Raw genomic sequence first — 18,882 nt, forward strand, 5'->3', positions numbered from 1 at the left:
GAATAACTCTCGGCAGGCACTGTGATGCTGGGAATGCGCAGTCGATGTGGGTAGCGTTAGGGGCCCAGAGTGCTGGCTGTCGGAAACTGCTGTGCTTCGCTCTGTCACCAACGTTGATTACGTCAGGCTTTCTTGGGAAGTGTCCGATAGCGAACAGCGCTACTCTAATTGGGCAACAAACCTAAGTTCTCTATACAATGGTGTGGCAGGGTAAATTGTGCTGCCGAACTTGTGGCACGTCTCGCAGGTGTGATGTTGCCAGATGTCGGATCTTCTCTCAAATACTATACGACAGCTTTATATAAACAAGGCTGTAACCACACCCCTAATCTTACCTCTGTAGGTGAGTGGATTGTTCCCGCGGACAGTGTACCTAGGAACACATGATGGTTCGTGGTCGGTGCTTCAAACCAATGACTGATTTTAGAACTACGTGAAGAAACGCGCACTAAAGACCGTTTAACATTTTAATGTTCGTATATTAAGTTGCCGTCTCTTTAATCTAAGAATAGATGATCAGTGCAGCTAGCCGCTATCTCTGTGTAATGCCTTGTCTGTATAGACGTGTATTTGTTGTCTTTAAGATCCCTTCACCTTCACACATAAATCTATACAGTAAAGTAAGGCCCTCCCAGCTCTTGGCTGATCCGTGATAAGACAGGCGAAAAATTAGACTAATGGACGATCATTAGTATTAACTCTATTTTCATTCGCTCTCTCTCTTTCTCTCCTTTATCTATGTATAGTTTTTAATATAAGATTTCATTACGTGATATAGTGATAAAAAGAATCAGCCAAATAGAATGTTTGGTGGAGTCCTTCGTCTTGGTAATCAGCGGCTGGCTTGCTGTAAGAGATCTTTACATTTATTATTACTGTTAAACACTGCAGTCAGTCGGGAGAATCAATCTTTGGACAATTTGTTCCTTTTACGAAAGATTGCGAATTCCAGATGTGTACGAAGCCTTTTTGGGCGATTTAACACAGACTCGCTGATTGCAGGCTCTCTTCGACACAGCTGAAACTTCCCCACTAATTACAAGGCCAACGTGATCAACAAATGATTCAGAAAAAACTCATTCGTTCATTCACTCCAGAACAAAAAAGTCACAAACCTTATTTATGGAGGAAATCGTGTATTAAATCCATCTCCATTACATGTCCAGATCTCCGGTGATTCCACGTCTTAATTATTTTCCTTTTACAATATCTTTCTCTTCAAAACAAACCGCTAGCGGCACAAATGTTAATTGGCTCGCTTTAGCGAGAAGAAAAGCAGAATATGTATCTCTCAGAAACACGTCCATCTCTCAACAGATACTCCAGAAGCTGTCCTAGTTACCCCTCTAACAACCATGGAGAATGCATATATGCATCTCTGTTATTTCAAAGAATAAATGGACTAGAAAATACTTTGGCGTCGACGAGCTGTCGCCGCATATATTACGAGAAAATCAGATCAGATAACTTTTCCAAAGTGAATGAATGTGGATGGTTTGACTGAAAATGATTAATTGGTGCGTGGTAGAGGGTATTTGCAGTGGGGACATTACAACCGCCACAAGCAATTTGCGGCTCTTCTACAATTTTTACTGTTGCTGAGACACCAGATTGTGTTTTGAACTTTGCTTGTAAATATTGCGAGATCTAAAAATTTAATTTCTGTGTAATACGCGAAACCCAATGCTCTTGCCGCAGTGGTAAACCGGTTCCTGTCAGATTACCGAAGTTAAGAGCTGTCGGGCTTGGCTACCACTTGAATGGGTGACCGACTGGGTCTGCCGAGCACTGTTAGCAAGCGGGCTGCACACAGCCCTTGTGAGGCCAATAAAGGCGCTACTTGACTGACACATAGCGGCTTCGGTGATAAAAACTGACAACAACCTGGAGAGCGGTTTGCTGACCACACGTTCCTCCGCATACGCATCCAGTGACGCTTATCTCCTGAGTTCGAATCGCGGTCTGTCATTACAACTGGGCTTTGCGAGAGGTCTTCGGATGGAGTTAGGCTTTTATAATATACTAAATCTATTTAGAGAATATTGTTAATTCTTGAGGTAGAGAGTTCTATCTTGAGTAAAATTCTGTATATTTAGAAAATTAGGTACACAACTTCTGGAGAGTTCAGCCGTACTTCGTCGGGCATGCACCATCTTGTACCTTGAACAGGAAGAACGTCTTCTACCATGGAATACTTGGTATTTGCAAATGGAGTTTCTTTAATGCGTTAAAAAATTTTCCTATCTTGAAACTGGATATTTGTGTTAGTTGTCAATATCTCGTATTTCAAATGTTTATAACTTGTAGCTGGTTTTCAAAAACACTTCTTCGTAATCCGATTTCATTTACTGAATGGAGTAATACTGAAAAACACAGACTATTAGATACAGTAAAGACAAGATTTTCTCGGCTTAAACACTTTTAAATATTTTCAAAGGATTTAATGACGTTAGCCGCCTTTGGGCATTGAAATGTACCTACGGTAACGGGTGAAAATTTAGGCGGGGCTGGGACTCGAACCCATATTTTCCACCTCACGCGAACAATCCCTTGGGCAGCCTCGACCATGCGATTACGTTTCCCTGCCAATCCGAATTCCCAGCCTGTTCCTCACTAATGACGTAGCGATCCTACCCATGAACCCCTAAATCCATTACTCGCAGTTCCTGATTCCCGTTAGAGAAACTGCCGCAGTGGAAGAAAGAATTGTTGGTCGTCATCACTTTATATACAATGTGATCCAAAAGTAACTGGAACAACAGATAAAAACTTACCTAGTATGTAACTGATCTGCACTGCTCGCAGAGTCTCAGCACGACAGAAATTTCTACAGACTGCTAACCAGTCCTGAAATCTGTCTCGCCTGCCAGTACAGATCCTCCCTCGCTGCTGGCAAGACTTTAATTTTATTATTCCTTGATGGCTGCATTGGTGAGATACTCTTTACCCTTACACGCATTTCTACTTGACGCTTTGTGTAGCAAATATCTGGTGCCGCGCGCCGCTGAATTTGAGTCCTCGCCAGACGGCATGGAGGTCGAAGACCGCAAGAGGTCTCTGCACCACAGCGACGTAAGCCGTGGCGGGGCGCGCCTGCCAGGCTAGGCGCAAATTGAGACGCGTATAGCGCATGTGGCGCGACGCAGCGCAGCGCGCGTTTTTGTAACATCACAGCTTCGAATGGGACCGCGCAAATTGCGACGCGACGCGACTGGGACGCGACACGCGCCTGCGCCAGGTCGCGCGGCGTTGTGGTTGAGACACAGTTTCTCGCGCCGCGCGTCGCGCTTGCCTCGCTAGCATCGTGGGAAATTTGAGGAGGGGAGCGGAAAAGTAGCCCTGCCATATGCTCACATCGGAACGGCGCATTTCAGCAGTGGTAGTATTGGCAATACGATAAATTTTGCCTTACTGTGTACTGAATTTTATTGCCTTTGGGTAGTGTTTCGTTTCTAGCCATTTAAACGCTCCAGCTTTCTTCGTTAGCACGCTATACTTTTCTGTTATTTATATTTGCATAATTTTGTTTTGTTTTTCTGCTGTCAAGAAAAATGTATACTTCAGTAACTGATGAGCCATTGGCCGCTGGAATTGCACCATAAGCCTCCGCGATGTTTTCAGATCGCAAGAAGGGACAGAGGGTAGTGAATAAGGAAGCAAGGAATATTATAAAATCATGTGATTAAGAATCAAGGCAGGAAAGTAAAGCGAGGTTATCTTCTCGCTGCCTAGTAAGCTAGCGTATCTGTACGATCTGTTACAAAAATTTAGAAAGGGATAATATCCACAGGTGTGATCCCTTTGTGCATTTGATAAAAAGCGTCCAAGATCTGAAGTATAGAAGTTTCACTGTGATTACTCTGATATGGATGTAATAATGTAATACGACACACTGTACTACATGCATGTGAACAGCATATTTCCACTGCAAGCTGGATACAGTCGAAAAGCAGTCACAAATAACAATGTTTTAATTGGTTCGCCGTGATGAGAAAAGGCATTTCAATTGTTGCATGGACATTATCAGCATTAATAAACTAATTATACAACAGGCTACACAAATGAAGAAAATGGTCGGTATTATTACGAAAGTAGGAATATTCTAAAAGAGTGTTATGATCAGATATATTTAATTTGTTAAAATGTGCTGCTGACAAAGGCAGATCTACTTTCATGACAATGTATTTCGAACTCCATCTCACAAGGCACACATGGCTAGCTTGTGCATTCCTGTCGCGCGCATTATCCTTCGCTGCTGACAGTACACTGACCATTGTGTTCTGCGACAGATCAATTGTTTACTTTTCTCAATAACAACTATTTTATTCGCGATCACGCATTGTCAGTTTGGCAAGCCCTAGGTGAGTAAACAGTATCTGGCATGTGCCTATCATTCCGCCTGACGGAACGCTCGTCATTATTTTAATACTGCTCAGATCAAGAGAAGGAATAAAATCCTTTCGTAAGTTTACATTCCAGTTAAAAATACGATGGGTTACGGTAATTCCACCAAAATTCCAACAGAATTGCCAATCTGTTTTTGTGTGAGTTGTTAACCTTTTCTCATTCGAAGAAGCATCACCATTTATGAGTAAAGGCCACATTTCTCTTGGTGACTGGTTTAATTGTACTTTCTTTGTCACAAAGTAATTTGCCAAACTCATCTCACATCAGCTATTCAGACAGAATTCCGAAACGGAGGGCCTCATTAAACAGGTAATTGGCAACCACAGAGCTCAATAGCTTACGAAAAACCTCGTTGTATCGGTTTGCAGTAACATAAAAGAAGAAATTTCATGTTTATTTTCATACTAGGAAGCTCTTGTTTCGCTAGCTCTCGATAACTCTTAAGAATTACAGTCACTGGAGTGAAATAAATAAAAAAGTATAAGTAGTGGTACATCGCCATAGATAAGAAAGTTCCGTGTGTTTAATAATTGGCAAAACACTCTCCTCCTTGTGTGCTATCATTCGCCAAACTTTCGTTTCGATGTCTCGAGCGGTTTAGGAGATGCGAGAGAAGTTGCGAGTATTTCATTCTCACGGGCGTGAGATCGGAAGTGAGCGCGCTACATGGGAACCATTTTCTCGAGATCGGAGGCAGATAGAGATCTCCTCCCAAGCCTAAACAAAAATTCAGCATGTTAGCTGAATTTCATGCGCAGCACCATATGGTGTAGCACGCACCAAACGCAAAATCATAATTTTCGTTGCAAACTTTTTGAATTTTGCGTAGTGTCTCACTAAAATGTGTACATCACAATAAGAATGGTCATTAGCGAGGTGATGGGCACTTGGTCACGAAGCTGACATATAAACGCTACAAGTAAGGCAAAAATCATATATTTTCAGATAATAGTTTCTGTACAATCGTTTGAGAAAGATAAGAGGTTGCGCGCGCTTCGGTTCAGTCGGCGCAGAGCGTCGCCAGTCGGCGCGTGCGAAGTATGATTGTACGCGTCGCAATATGCGCTGCACCCGCGCGACCCGTGCGGCACGTGCGTGTCGCGCTGTAGTCTAGTGTCACGTCACACGTGCTATACGCTTCTCAATTTGCGCCTAGCCTAAAGTGTGAGGGCGCCACAGTGGAACGCGTGGTTCCAGCGGCCAATAGCGGCGCCCCTGATCATGTATTCAAGCGCCTGCCTCTCACTCAGCCAGCCAATCTTGCGTGGGTCTCTGGACTTAGCACCTTGCATTAGACAGCGTCTTTACTTTCTTGTTTTGTGTACGAGTGGACTGGTTTTCTTGTGGTTCTGTTCTTTCGATCTTGTTGTTGTTCGTTAGGTTCTTGGTTGGTCGTGTCCGTCCTCTCCCGTTTGTATTGTCGTTCGCTCTCCGCTCCGTGGGTCTCGCCGCGTTTTCCGTCACGTCAACCCCGCGACCGTTCCGGTCGCAGTTACAACAAATAATAAGTAATGAAGCTACAGGTTTAGGCTTAAATGCTGCAGCTCGACTGTCGGATGGCTCGACTGGTGTCATGTCAGCTGAAAAAGACACACACCAAAGCGAAAACGGCACAAGTTGCGTACCTTCGTCTCGTACATCGATCAATAATTTCTAATGTCGTAAACTGCCTGATACAGCACGCAGCATGCTTTCACTAATGATGAAATAATCGAGGCTGCAAGGGGCAGAAATTTTACAACTGGTCGTTACAACACAAGAAGCTACTGAAAAGTTCGGTGCATGGTCTCCGAAAATAAAGCAAACAGGAGTTAAAAACAAAAGAACGGTACAGGTCATCAAAGTGACTATCATTAGTTAGAACACGTTTCTCATGTCGTTTGTACAGACATTGGAAACTGTCGGCTGACGCTTCTTGTGGAATAGCTCGAGTGTGGTCAAGCGTTTCTGGATATCCGCGTCATTACCAGAGAAGCGACCTGGTGCTACAAGTACGATCTGGAGAACAAGTGACACTCAGTGTCAAGGTGTTTATCGTCTTCCCCATCTCCATCTGATACAAATACATGGACGATCAAGCAGTTGCTGTTGAAAACGGCGATCAATATCACCTCAATTTTTGATTTTGTCCGCCGTCTTTTTTGGGTGGCGGGGAAGAGTGTTAATCGATTTACTGAAGTCTTACAACCTAGTACAGATTACACACTTTCCATCTAGAGTTCAGGCAAACAGCAGCACGATCATAGAGAATATCTTCATAGATTGTTCTCTTGTTAACTGGTATTTTGTGAGAAACTTTAGTAGCGGAGTATCAGACCACGATGAGGCTAGCATTCATAGTCGCTACACTCACGTCTGTGAAAACTGTTATCGTTTGACAATTGGAACAGCTCTAGCGCACCTAGCGGCGAGAAAGCTAGCCGTGAGATATATATATATATATATATATATATATATATATATATATATATATATATATATAGGGTGTCCCAGCTAACTTGTCTGGAACAATAACAGCTATTGTAAAACGACTTTCACCGGTATCAATGTAGGGCTGGAACGTACATATTTGGAAACATTCTAAAACGAAAGCATATGTGTTTTTTAACACAAACTTATCTTTTTTTAAATGGACCTCCTGTATTTTTTCTTCAGCAATTCATAGCATGACAAAGCACATACACAATGGCGTTGATTGCATCGCAAAATTCCCATTACATCTCGAGATATTAAGACGCGAAGTTGACGCTTGAAACACCCGATATGCGCTGCAAGCGCACGTCCTGAGGCTCAGGCGTGAACCCCATGCTGCCCGTAATCGCGATGTGATTGACATGTGTAATCACACCTCCATACTTATCAAGAGGTCCGAAACGAATAATACGGTCTGCTGCCATCAACTCTCATAAGCACATAATGGTATCCCTCTTGCACGTTTTACGTATCTACGTACACAATATGAACCAGTACCGATCGGTGTACACCCGTCAGGTTGTCTTATTTATTCTGCACACCCAAAATAAGGTTTATCTAATGCGTTATATGACCCATTGTGCCTGTCGCGTAGGACCTGGCTCTACCTAGTCAATTGTCCAACGTAGTTCCCACTACTGCCACAGTTACCACTTCGCCTTGTTTATGTTTTGCGACTCATGCAGATAAGTATTACAGTAGTTGTATTACATGTTTCTTACCTTATAAATAAATATAAAACTTTTTTATTTTAAATTCAGTGCAATAGTATTTGTAAAATGACTCTTAGTGTTCATTAAAAAATGACGATCATTCCACTTGGGACCTGTGGAATGGTACATTAGCTTATTTGTTTTAGTTTAAATATTTGTCATGTATTGTTGTTTTTCTGACATGTTCCACATCCTGGAGGACCTCCTCACTACGGATCAATTGGAATGAAAGTAAATCTAATCTAATCTAATCTAACCTGTACTCCACCACCCTCCGAGCATCCCATTTGTTGTTGCTTTGGCGTGCAGTACACCGCTTGCCAGTGTAGTCGTGCATCAGAGTAATCTAGTGACGGCACGGATGTAGTACACATTGTGAATAAACGTTGTGTTGTGGAACTTATACTGTACAGTATAATGAAGACACATGAAGATATGGTAGAAATGCTGATCTATGGAGAATGTACGTTGACGGGAAATACGTTATGAGATTGCTTGTTTGTTGATAGTACTGTTAGCGAACATTATGATTATTAAGTTAATATGTCTGTTTTCCACCCTACTCTACATACCTGTACTGTACCCCGTTGTAGGTGGACGAAATGCTGTTCAGGCAGAACGACTGTACAGAAGACGATTCCCTGACAAGCCATCGCCTTCGCGCCAGATGTTTCGTCGTCTCACATCTCGTCTACGTGAAACGGGAAGCTTAAATCCAAGACCTCGACATCGTCCTAGAACATGCACAGATGAACGTGCTGAAGTTGCTGTGCTCGCTACCATAGCTGTGAATCCTCAAATCAGCACACGTCAAATTGAACGTGAAGTTGGTGTGTCGAAATCAAGTGCACAGCGTATTCTTAAACGTCATAAATTTCATCCTTACCATGTTCATTTACACCAGGATCTTCATGGAAATGACTTCCGCAATAGGGTAACATTTTGTCGGTGGGCTCAGCAAAAACTTCTGACTAATCCAAATTTTTTTGCAGATGTTCTCTTTACCGACGAGGCATCATTCTCCAACAAAGGAATTGTCAATATGAGGAATATGCATTATTGGTCCGCAGACAATCCAAACTGGCTCCGTCAGATAGAACATCAACGTCCGTGGAAAGTTAATGTTTGGTGTGGGATTATTGGAGACACCATTATCGGACCTTTCTTTATAAATGGCATCCAAAATGGCAGACAATACTCCAGATTTATACGACACAACCTTCCAGTTCTCTTGGACACCGTACCTCTGAACCGGAGAATGGTCATGTGGTATCAGCATGACGGATGCCCTGCACATAACGCCTTACGAGCACGACTTCTGAACCGTAAGTTCCCTGGTAGGTGGACTGGACGAGGTGGCCCAGTTAGGTGGCCTGCCCGATCTCCGGACCTTACACCGCTGAATTATTTTCTTTGGGGAGCAGTGAAGGATGCTGTTTACCAACATGAACCAACAACGCCAGAGGACATGAAGCAACGCATTATTGATGCTTGTACAGCCATCAAAGAGGAAACAGTAGCACGAAGTAGGGCATCCTTCATCCGCAGAGTGACCCTATGTATGCAAGCCAATGGGCATCACTTTGAGCATGAGATGTGAACGCTATGTTTAGTATGTAGTGCTGGTATCACAGTGGAAGTTTCTACAAAGGGCCATTTTACCCAGTGATGTTAAGAAACATTTGTTTGCAACAATTTGTCATTTAACGCATTAGATAAACATAACATTGATAATTATGTGATAATAAAACTAATTGGTTAAACATGTTTACATTCATCTTCTATGTCCTACCTGAACTTCCCAAATCAAAACATTTTTACCTAAACAACGGTAAAACTTTTAGTCCACTTGCTCGTTTCACTAAAACCATCAACATGAATTTTACTTTTACGAATGAATGATTAACTGTCAGTTGCGCTAGATCTACAGTAAAGTAAAATTTTAACGTTGAACGGCATTACCTTTTTAGTAACGGATTAACGATAAGCGAAGTTAACTTTGTGACTAACGTTGCGGTACACAGATATGTTACAGAACCGCATCACCCCTAGCCTATGGGATAAATACCTGCTGGAATGTACGACGTTAATGCAGGATGGCAGCAGACCGTATTATTCGTTTCGGACCTCTTGATATGTATGGAGGTGTGATTACACATGTCAATCACATCGCGATTACGGGCAGCATGGGGTTCACGCCTGAGCCTCAGGACGTGCGCTTGCAGCGCATGTCGGGTGTGTCAAGCGTCAGCTTCGCGTCTTAATATCTCGGGATGTAATGGGAATATTGCGATGCAATCAACGCCATTGTGTATGTGATTTGTCATGCTATGGATTGCTGAAGAAAAAATATAGGAGATCCATTTAAAAAAACATAAGTTTGTGTTAAAAGACACATATGCTTTCGTTTCAGAATGTTTCCAAATATGTACATTCATGGGCCCCAGCCCTACATTGATACCGGTGAAAGTCGTTTTCCAATAGCTGTTATTGTTCCAGAGATATTTCGGGTGGACAAGATACCTGGGACACCCTATATATATATATATATATATATATATATATATATATATATATATATATATATATATATATATATATATTACTTTTTTACCTAATTAACGAAACAATTATTATACTTTTACGTTAGTAAATGCTCAAGAGACATGAACGATCGTGAAATAAAAGGAAAAGCTGCTGAAGCTTGTACTGTCTGCCATCGGGTTCCCCTAAATGACAGGCAGCACCGCATAACAGCCACGCTATGAGTGAAACAAACCAACAGCCAAACAGGCGAGGACATCAGGTAAACACGCCGAAGATTCCAGTCGATTAATAGGAACCTTTCCTTGCAGAGGTCGCCGCGACATATCCAGCCACGGATTCCTACGACGGGTTTCTATTGGCTCCAGCTCAGGTCGAAGGTAGACCAGTCTTCGTACGCTGCTAATGGCAAGCGCTATAGCAGAGTCTCCGAGAAGATATCACCGAAGCCGCTGTACTGCACCGCCGATCGAAGTACCTGCCGACCGAGAGGAACCACATCTCCGGCTAGATCGACGGACGTCTACATCTATTGTACAGCCAGCTATTGTATTGTAGAAGAAGTTACGTCCAACATACTGTTGGAGAATACAACAAAGCTCACTGATTCAGTGGCTCAAGGTACAGCTTAATCATGACGAACTTCTTTCGAATATGCGTATAATTGCAGCCTATTTCGCTGAAAGCAAGAGAATATAAACGCGTCCGCGTCGTATTTCACATGGTTTAAAAATGGCCAGACGGAAGTTAAACACGCCCTTCGAAGTTTACCGACGGCGCTCATGTCAGGAACGTCAACGAAATTGTGCGTACCAGTCGAAGACCGACTGCCAGAGAGATTGCAGAAGAATGTAGCATTTCAGTTGGATCACGTCATGAAATCCTGACACAGCAACTTGGAATGTATCGCGTTGCCGCCAAGTTCGCCCCTCGCCCCGTGAATCAAGACCAGAAAGACCTTCACCTCTCAATCTGTGAAGAGTCTTTGAATCGTGCAGATTCGAATGAGAAAGCCCCTAAGGACTTTTTTTTATTTTCAAAGTTGAAAATACTTTTGAAAGGACGGAGATTTGCAATTATAAACGAGATAAAAGAAAATTCGCACACGGCGCTTCGGGAGATCCAGCAAGAGACGTACCAGGACTGCTTCCGGAAGTGGAAAGGGCTTTGGGAGCGGTGTATCAATTGCGGAGGAGAGTGTTTCGAAAGAGGCAGTGCACAATAAGTAAAATATAAGCGTAGAAAAATTTTGTGGGCGAAGTTCCGGGATTTTTGAACATACCTCGTAGTCTAATGATTCGCACAGTCTTCGCTTCACTCGACTTTCTAATACACGAATATTTTGTTAAAAAACGGACGTATTTAACATTCTTGCCGTTTGTGACTCAGCAACAATTGTGAAATGGTTTCTTCTGTGTCTGGAAAGAGTTTTATCACTTTTGACGTTTGGTTATTGCGTCTGTGTAGCTTTCCCCAGTTGTGGTAGCTTTTTTGGTACGTTAAATAATGTAGGTATTGCATTCCATACGAATTTTCTAGGCTCTGCATTCACTGATTTGACTGGAAGTGCAGCGATTAAAACTTGGCTTCCTTGAGTAGAGCCGGCTGGAGTGCCCGAGCGGTTCTAGGCGCTACAGTCTGGAACCGCCCGACCGCTATGGTCGCAGGCTCGAATCCTGCCTCGGGCATGGATATGTGTGGTGTCCTTAGGTTGCTTAGGTTTAATTGGTTCTAAGTTCTAGGGGACTGATGACCTCAGGAGTTAAGTCCCATATTGCTCAGAGCCATTTGAACCATTTTTTCTTGAGTAGATATACGACGTCTTACTGCCAAAGGTCAGGTGAATTAAGCTCTTCTGCTATTTGAAACACTTTTTTGTTGCTAAAAGAAAACGAAGTTATTCAGTAACAACCTGTGACTTACAAAAGTATCGTAAAGAAACGTTCATGTAACGTAGCGTTTCATACTCCCAGTATCATTGAGAAACTAAAGACATACAGTTGTGGTGGATTTTTTAATTATGCCCCTATTTTTGTATTACATACGATCGATTTTGCAAGAACTATTTTAAAAATCAGTATAAATGATACTATTCGCATCCGTCCGATAATATATTGAAAAGTGTAGTTTACTGGCCGCTAGGAGTGCTGCTATCGCTGTGTATAACAAAAATGAGCAGAGATGTCATGACTATATGTCTTAGACTGTGGTACTACTGAAAGGGATCGATGCAGCCAGATCTACATCTACAAAGATACTCCGCAAGCCAACTCACGGTGGGTGGTAGAGAGTACGCTGTACCACTTTCTTTTCCTGTTCCACTGACAAACAGAGCGAGGGAAAAACGACCATCTATATGCCTCCGTATGAGCCCTAATTTTTCGTATCATATCTTCGTGGTTCTTAACGAGTGAAGTATGTTGGCGGCAGTAGAATCGTTCTTCAGTCAGCTTCAAATGCCGTTTCTCTAAATTTTCTCAATAGTGACTCTCGAAAACAACGTCGTCTTCCCTCCAGATATTCCCATTGGAGTTCCCGAAGCATCTGCGTAACACTTACGTGTTGTTCGAACCTACCGCTAACAAATACAGCAGCTGCCTCTGAATAGTTTCGATGTCCTCCTTCAAATGGTTCAAATAGCTCTAAGCACTGTGGGACTTAACATCTGAGGTCATCAGTCCCCTAGACGTAGAACTATTTAAACGTAACTAACCTAAGGACATCACACACATCCATGCCCCAGGCAGGACTCGAACCTGCGACTGTAGCAGCAGCGCAGTTCTGGACTGAAGCACCTAGAACTGCTCGGCCACAGCGGGTTGATGTTCTCCTCCAATGCGACCTGGTACGGATCGCAAACCCTCGAGCAGTACTCAAGAACAGGTCGCAGCAGCGTCCTATATGCGGTTTCCTTTACAGGTGAACCGGTCTTTCCTAAAATTCTCTCAATAAAGTGAAGTCGACCATACGCCTTCCGTACCACAGTTCTCACGTGCTCATTCCATCTCATATTACTTTGCAGCGTGACGCCCAGACATTTAAACGGCTTGACTAGGACACTAGCAATACTGTTTGCTAACATTTCAGGTTTGATCTTTCTATTCATCCGCTTTAACTTACATTTTTCCACATTTAGGACCGGCGGCCATTCATCACACCAACTGGAAATTTTGTCTAAGTCGTCTTGTATCTTTCTACAGTCACACAACTTCGACACCTTACCGTGCGCCACGGCATCATCAGGAAACAATCGCAGACGATTCCCACACTGTGCGCCAAATCGTTTATGTATGTAGAAAACAATAGCAGTCCTATCACACTTCCCAAGGTATGTGAAGATAACATTACAGTACGATATAAACTTTTTTGTTTTTCCTTTGCTTTCTTCTTTTTTGATCTTCTGCTTTCTTTTATTAGTACCTTGGAAGTTTTAATATCGCTTGGTGACTGTAACATTACTTCTTCGTGCAACTTTGTTTCTGTATACGTGATGGAACTACTACTTTTATTTTCTCTGGTGTCGTGTACCTGCATGTTTACTAACATATCATTTAAATTATTTTCTTTGAAAACGATAAATGAAATTTTGGTATTATGTGAAACTGTAAACCATTGTACTCGGTATAATGCTAAGCAAGGAGTGTTGAGCTGTAGAAATATATCGAGTGGTCGAAAGAGGAACACCGTCAAAGTAGTCGGTAGATCGAGAACATGGTTATCTTCGTGTCGTGAGTGTGCTGTGTCCCTGGCCGATGTTACAAAATTGCTTTATCGGTGATACGCGTGTCGATTGATATGTGTAGACCCACAGCGCACAAGGGAACTAATAACCAATATTTGGGACATTAATCTTGAAATTACAAGTGCAAATATCGCTATCTGTACAATTGATGTCCGTGTATGGTATCGACGGTGAACAGCACAGATCGTATAGCCCTTATCGTGGACTACTGGATTAAATAAGATACTGGTTAATCCACCTTTTCATCGTGGACTTATGTCTAGAACATTAATCTTAAAACTGCCATGCGCAGACCGCCAAGCCGTGTAAATGCTTTGCGTGTATTGTACGAAGTATGAACAGCACGAACTGTACAATGCGCAGCGCTGATTCTCAGATTAAGTTGGAAATACGTTAATGCACTAAGTTGTCGTGACCTGATATTCAGAACATTGAACTTGGATGTACGATGTGCCGATCGTTGTATGATTACTGTGAGCGTACGGTATCCAATGGGAACATTACAGACTGTACCGCTGATTGTTAAATCAAATTAAAAGTATGTTAAATTACCTTCATATTAGGGACTCTGGTGCTTTGAAATGTTTCAAATTCAAAACTATACTATCAGCGGCTAACAAACGTCTTGACGTCGAGATACGTTAATTGTGTTAAGTGTGTCTTATCTAGACGCTAGAAGAAGGTATGTTAACCGAGAGGATTCTAGAAACATCCCGTGTTGCTACTGCACCTACGAACGGACGATTACGATAAAGAGGACTGCACGACGAAGACTGGACTGTACGCTCATGGATTATGGACCAACCATGTGGACGCACGTGACATGCTAACAGTACTAGTTAAGTGAAAATTGCCTTTATACGTTCCGGAAAACTCAACTCTCGTGAACTCCCGCAGGAGAGAATTTAGTAATAAAACGATCATTTGTGTTAAGGCTGTTTTAGTCTCTTATTTTCACTGTCCACGTAACTGAAATTCCTCTCTATTTTTAACATCATTCTTCAGTAACGTCCAGAGTTAAAATTAATTTAATTTTTAAATTCCATACCAGGTTTTGCAATTATGCAAGCCCATTATCTTTCTACACTGCTCTAATTATTGCAAATTAATACTGTTATTACAAAGTGATACCAAGTTCACTGACTTTATTTTTCATCCGCTCTTCTTGCATATATGTGCATTGTTTTGATGTCTGCAGGTGTTATTTTCTACATTTCTATTTTGACGTGGTTTTGCATTGATTTTCATGTTGGTCATTGCCGTATGTTAAGAAAATATATGCGTTGTGCAGTGTCCACCTTTAAGGTAACAGGCAGCAACCCATCACAAACAGCCAGCATGTTCCCAGTGGTGAAGTACTCAGTGGGAAAGTTCCAATTTTGGTAAATGTATGATGATTCAAATATCGTCATGCTTTGATTTTCCCAGCTAGTCCGAGTAAGACCTTGCTTACCCGTGTCCCGAAAATTGCGGGTGCCTAATATTAAACTAACCTTGGGAAACGTTAAGTATTCTTGGTTCCACCTACCTGCAAACTTATCTACCAGGTTCCCTGCATGTTTATTACTTGAACACGGTCATCTCTTGTAAGATGATCATAGGGATAACTTGATAAAAAGTCTACAAGAGAGTTGACTTGACTGACCAATGTATCACATTGCTACGAACTTTTATCATTTTCCCATTAAAAAGCGCAGGTACATAAAAGTAGCCCAGAAGAACCAATTCTAATTTATAATTGAATTAGAATATCATGTAGGTGGAAATAGGAGCAGTATGGTAAGACGAAGGAAATTCAGAACGTACATACAAAATTTTACTACAAACTATACTGCAAAGTGTCAGTCATCAGACAAGTTAAAACAACTCATCACACCAAGAAAGTAGAAATCTCTCACAACAAAATTAAAACTATATGGCCAGTTGGGAGAAAAAGTATGGGTGCCTACCATATTACACATCTCATGTGTGAGTATTGCGATCTAACGTCCCAATGATGTTTGGGCTCACATGCCGTTCCTCTTCGTCGAAATGTCTTGGCTACAACTCATATAGGGGTTGCACCGCACGTGTCGCATTACACGCCCTAAATAGACACTTGTAACCCTTTGCTTAAATTGTCTGGCTGATGGCAACTTTACGAAATACTAAGTTAACATAACATATAACATATGACAGTAATAATAGTATCGGGAACTAAATTAACGACCCATAAATGATGTAGGCCACCAGTTGCGATTTGGTTACGATAATGTTTATTCAGAAATCAAACTAATAGCGGAAGTGGTCGTATTTAGAATTATTGTTAAAGTCGAGCGCATATACATTTGACACAGTTCGATCATTCACAATCTCATCACGAAGTAAAAGTTATCTACGCGAAAAGTTAGAGTTCACACTAGGTGCGCAGCTACTCACCGCTCAGAGACTAAGTCCCGCGATACCACACAACGCGAATTTTTTTAAGTCGTTGTACTTCCTAGATGCCTAAAGACATCCGAACTCTACCCTTTGGTGTCTCTAGCCGAACTGTTCTCTTTCGTGTCTGCACCAGCATTGCCCCTCTGCCTGTCCCCGGCCGAGTTTCCCGCTCGCCGAATATCCTCGCTCAACTGCCTGGGGCAGTTCCCTTTCCTGAAGCCATCCATCTGATTGGCTACAGCTTATTCTACATTATTTTACGTTTCACCATATTTAAATAATCAAAGGTTGACCACTTTCACGTTCTAAATAAAGTAACAATAGTATCCATTACATAAATTCTCTCACATAAAGCCAATACAATTTCCTTCTTAAATTTGAATGTCAGGGCCAGTATCCTTACACCAGTGTGCTTTCTAATAGATAAATAAATAACAAAATTAACTATTATGCATTAAACTTTACAACAAATATTCTATTGCACAATGATTCAGTAAGGTGTCATGCTGTCATCGTTCAATATGTTTTGTGTGGAGGAAATGATCTGATGCCTTACTGAAAATACTAATAATTTAAATTTACTATATCTTTAAAAAAATGAAGTTACAGAGTTGATATTTAAAAACATTTGTCATTTTAATGATGCGCTTCTATATGAAATGTCGATCGTTAAGTTCGACTAAAGCGTTCAGATTTTAGCATTCAGGTCTTTGTTACAAAACTTGTGGATTTCACATTAACAGTAAATCCTAAACTATTATAGATATGATCAATATTCAAGTTTTATTAGGATCACCATGAAAATTTGTGAAGGATAGCAGGTTAAAATTACTGTATCTTGATTCCCTGCATTACTACAGAATTAAATGGTTTTCATAAATGTTTCCCTTTACGGCCGATCTTAGGTCCGCCATATTTAACACTGCTACTTCTTCTTGGCCACAAATGGCTTCTACTTTGTTTCCCTATGACGTAGTTTCTCGTCTGTCTCACTCGCGCACTACAGCGCTTAGGCCTCAATAGACAATAGACGCCTGTGAGTTTCCCGTCTCATGGTGAATCTGCGCCCTTTGTGGCACGCAGTCCTGGACCACAGGGTTCGTCTCACAATTCCTGTAGGCTGACTCTTTATGCCATGTATTTAAATGAGAGCGCAATGCTCGTTAACTCACAGTATGAAAATATGAGTGATCTGTATGAGTAGGGCAAAACACTTACAAATCACTTCTTGTCAATAGTCGGAAAGTTAAATCAAAATTTTGGTGGTACAGGTAAATATACGGATCTCATGGAATTTGGTGTTCAGAGAGCACAGCATCACCTGCAGCTAGGCAACAAGAAAAGGTGAAATTGAATCAGTTATTACATCATTAAAGAGTGAAGACTCGCATGGATGTGGTGAAATTTCAAATATGATTATATCAGTCCTGTGCTCAGTTACGTGAGCAGAGTGTCTTTCAGGTGTAATGGATTATCTGACACAGTTAAATACTCGTTAGTGAAAACGCTTTACAAAAATGATGAAAGAGAGAACTTAGACAATTACCGAGTAATTTCGGTGCTACCAGTGTTTTCAAAAGTTTCTGAGAAAGCAAGGTAAAGGAGAACAGTCGCACATCTCAGTGCATATAATTTTATGTGAGACTCCGGCTTTAGGAACGGACTATTCACATAAAATACTATTTATTCTCTTTTGTGCGAGGCATAAGCAAGACAAGCATAGGTTGAGGTCAGTAATGAAAGCATTGGATCCTTTTGCGTAAGTTGGACCATTACGGGTTAGGGAAAAAGGTCAACAATGGTTTACTTCATATCTGGAAAGAAAGAGGCCGAAGGTCGTCCTCCAGTACTAATAAACAGGGAAGACTTTCTGATCTGACCTGGGTCATGTAATGTGCTGGCTACTGCAGGGTTCTGTTCTGGGACCGTTGCTTTTTTTGATCTATATCAATCTGCAACCAAGCAGCACAGCTGTCACAAATGGTTTCTTTGCGGATGACACGAGAGTTATTGTGAAAGGCATGGAACGAAATGTAAACGACGAGTTAATAATCAGCGAAATCTATTCATGGCTTTCAGAGAACATATTAATGCTAAACTGTTATAAACTTCGATTCACACAGTTTCTGATACGGAACTCTTGTCAAACAGAATTTTTAGTGGTAGAAGGTGGTCAGTCAGTCAGTAAAGTCAGCTATTCTAAATTCCTAGGACTCAAGATAGATGGTGCGCTTTCTTGGAAGTATCTCGTTTAAGATCTTGTGCAAAAACTGAATACCGCTATTTCTTACTATAAGAATGATCTGCACTGACTCTGGCGTTGAAATACGAAGACTTGTTTACTTTACTTACTTCCACTCTAATCTTGTGTGGTATTACATTTTAGGGCACCTCTGGGCAGCCATCAAGAATATTCTTGAGCTGGAAATGGGCGGTCAGACCGATCTGCAATGTCAGTTCATGAACTTCGTGTAGGCAATCGTTAAGGACCATCGGAATTTTAACTCTGCCATCCATGTTTATATATTTCATCATTGGATTTGTTGTTGACAATATTGACTCATTGAGAAGAAACTGAAACAT

This window comes from Schistocerca serialis, chromosome 7 (genome assembly GCF_023864345.2).
Source record: "Schistocerca serialis cubense isolate TAMUIC-IGC-003099 chromosome 7, iqSchSeri2.2, whole genome shotgun sequence".
Taxonomy (NCBI): Eukaryota; Metazoa; Arthropoda; class Insecta; order Orthoptera; family Acrididae; genus Schistocerca; species Schistocerca serialis.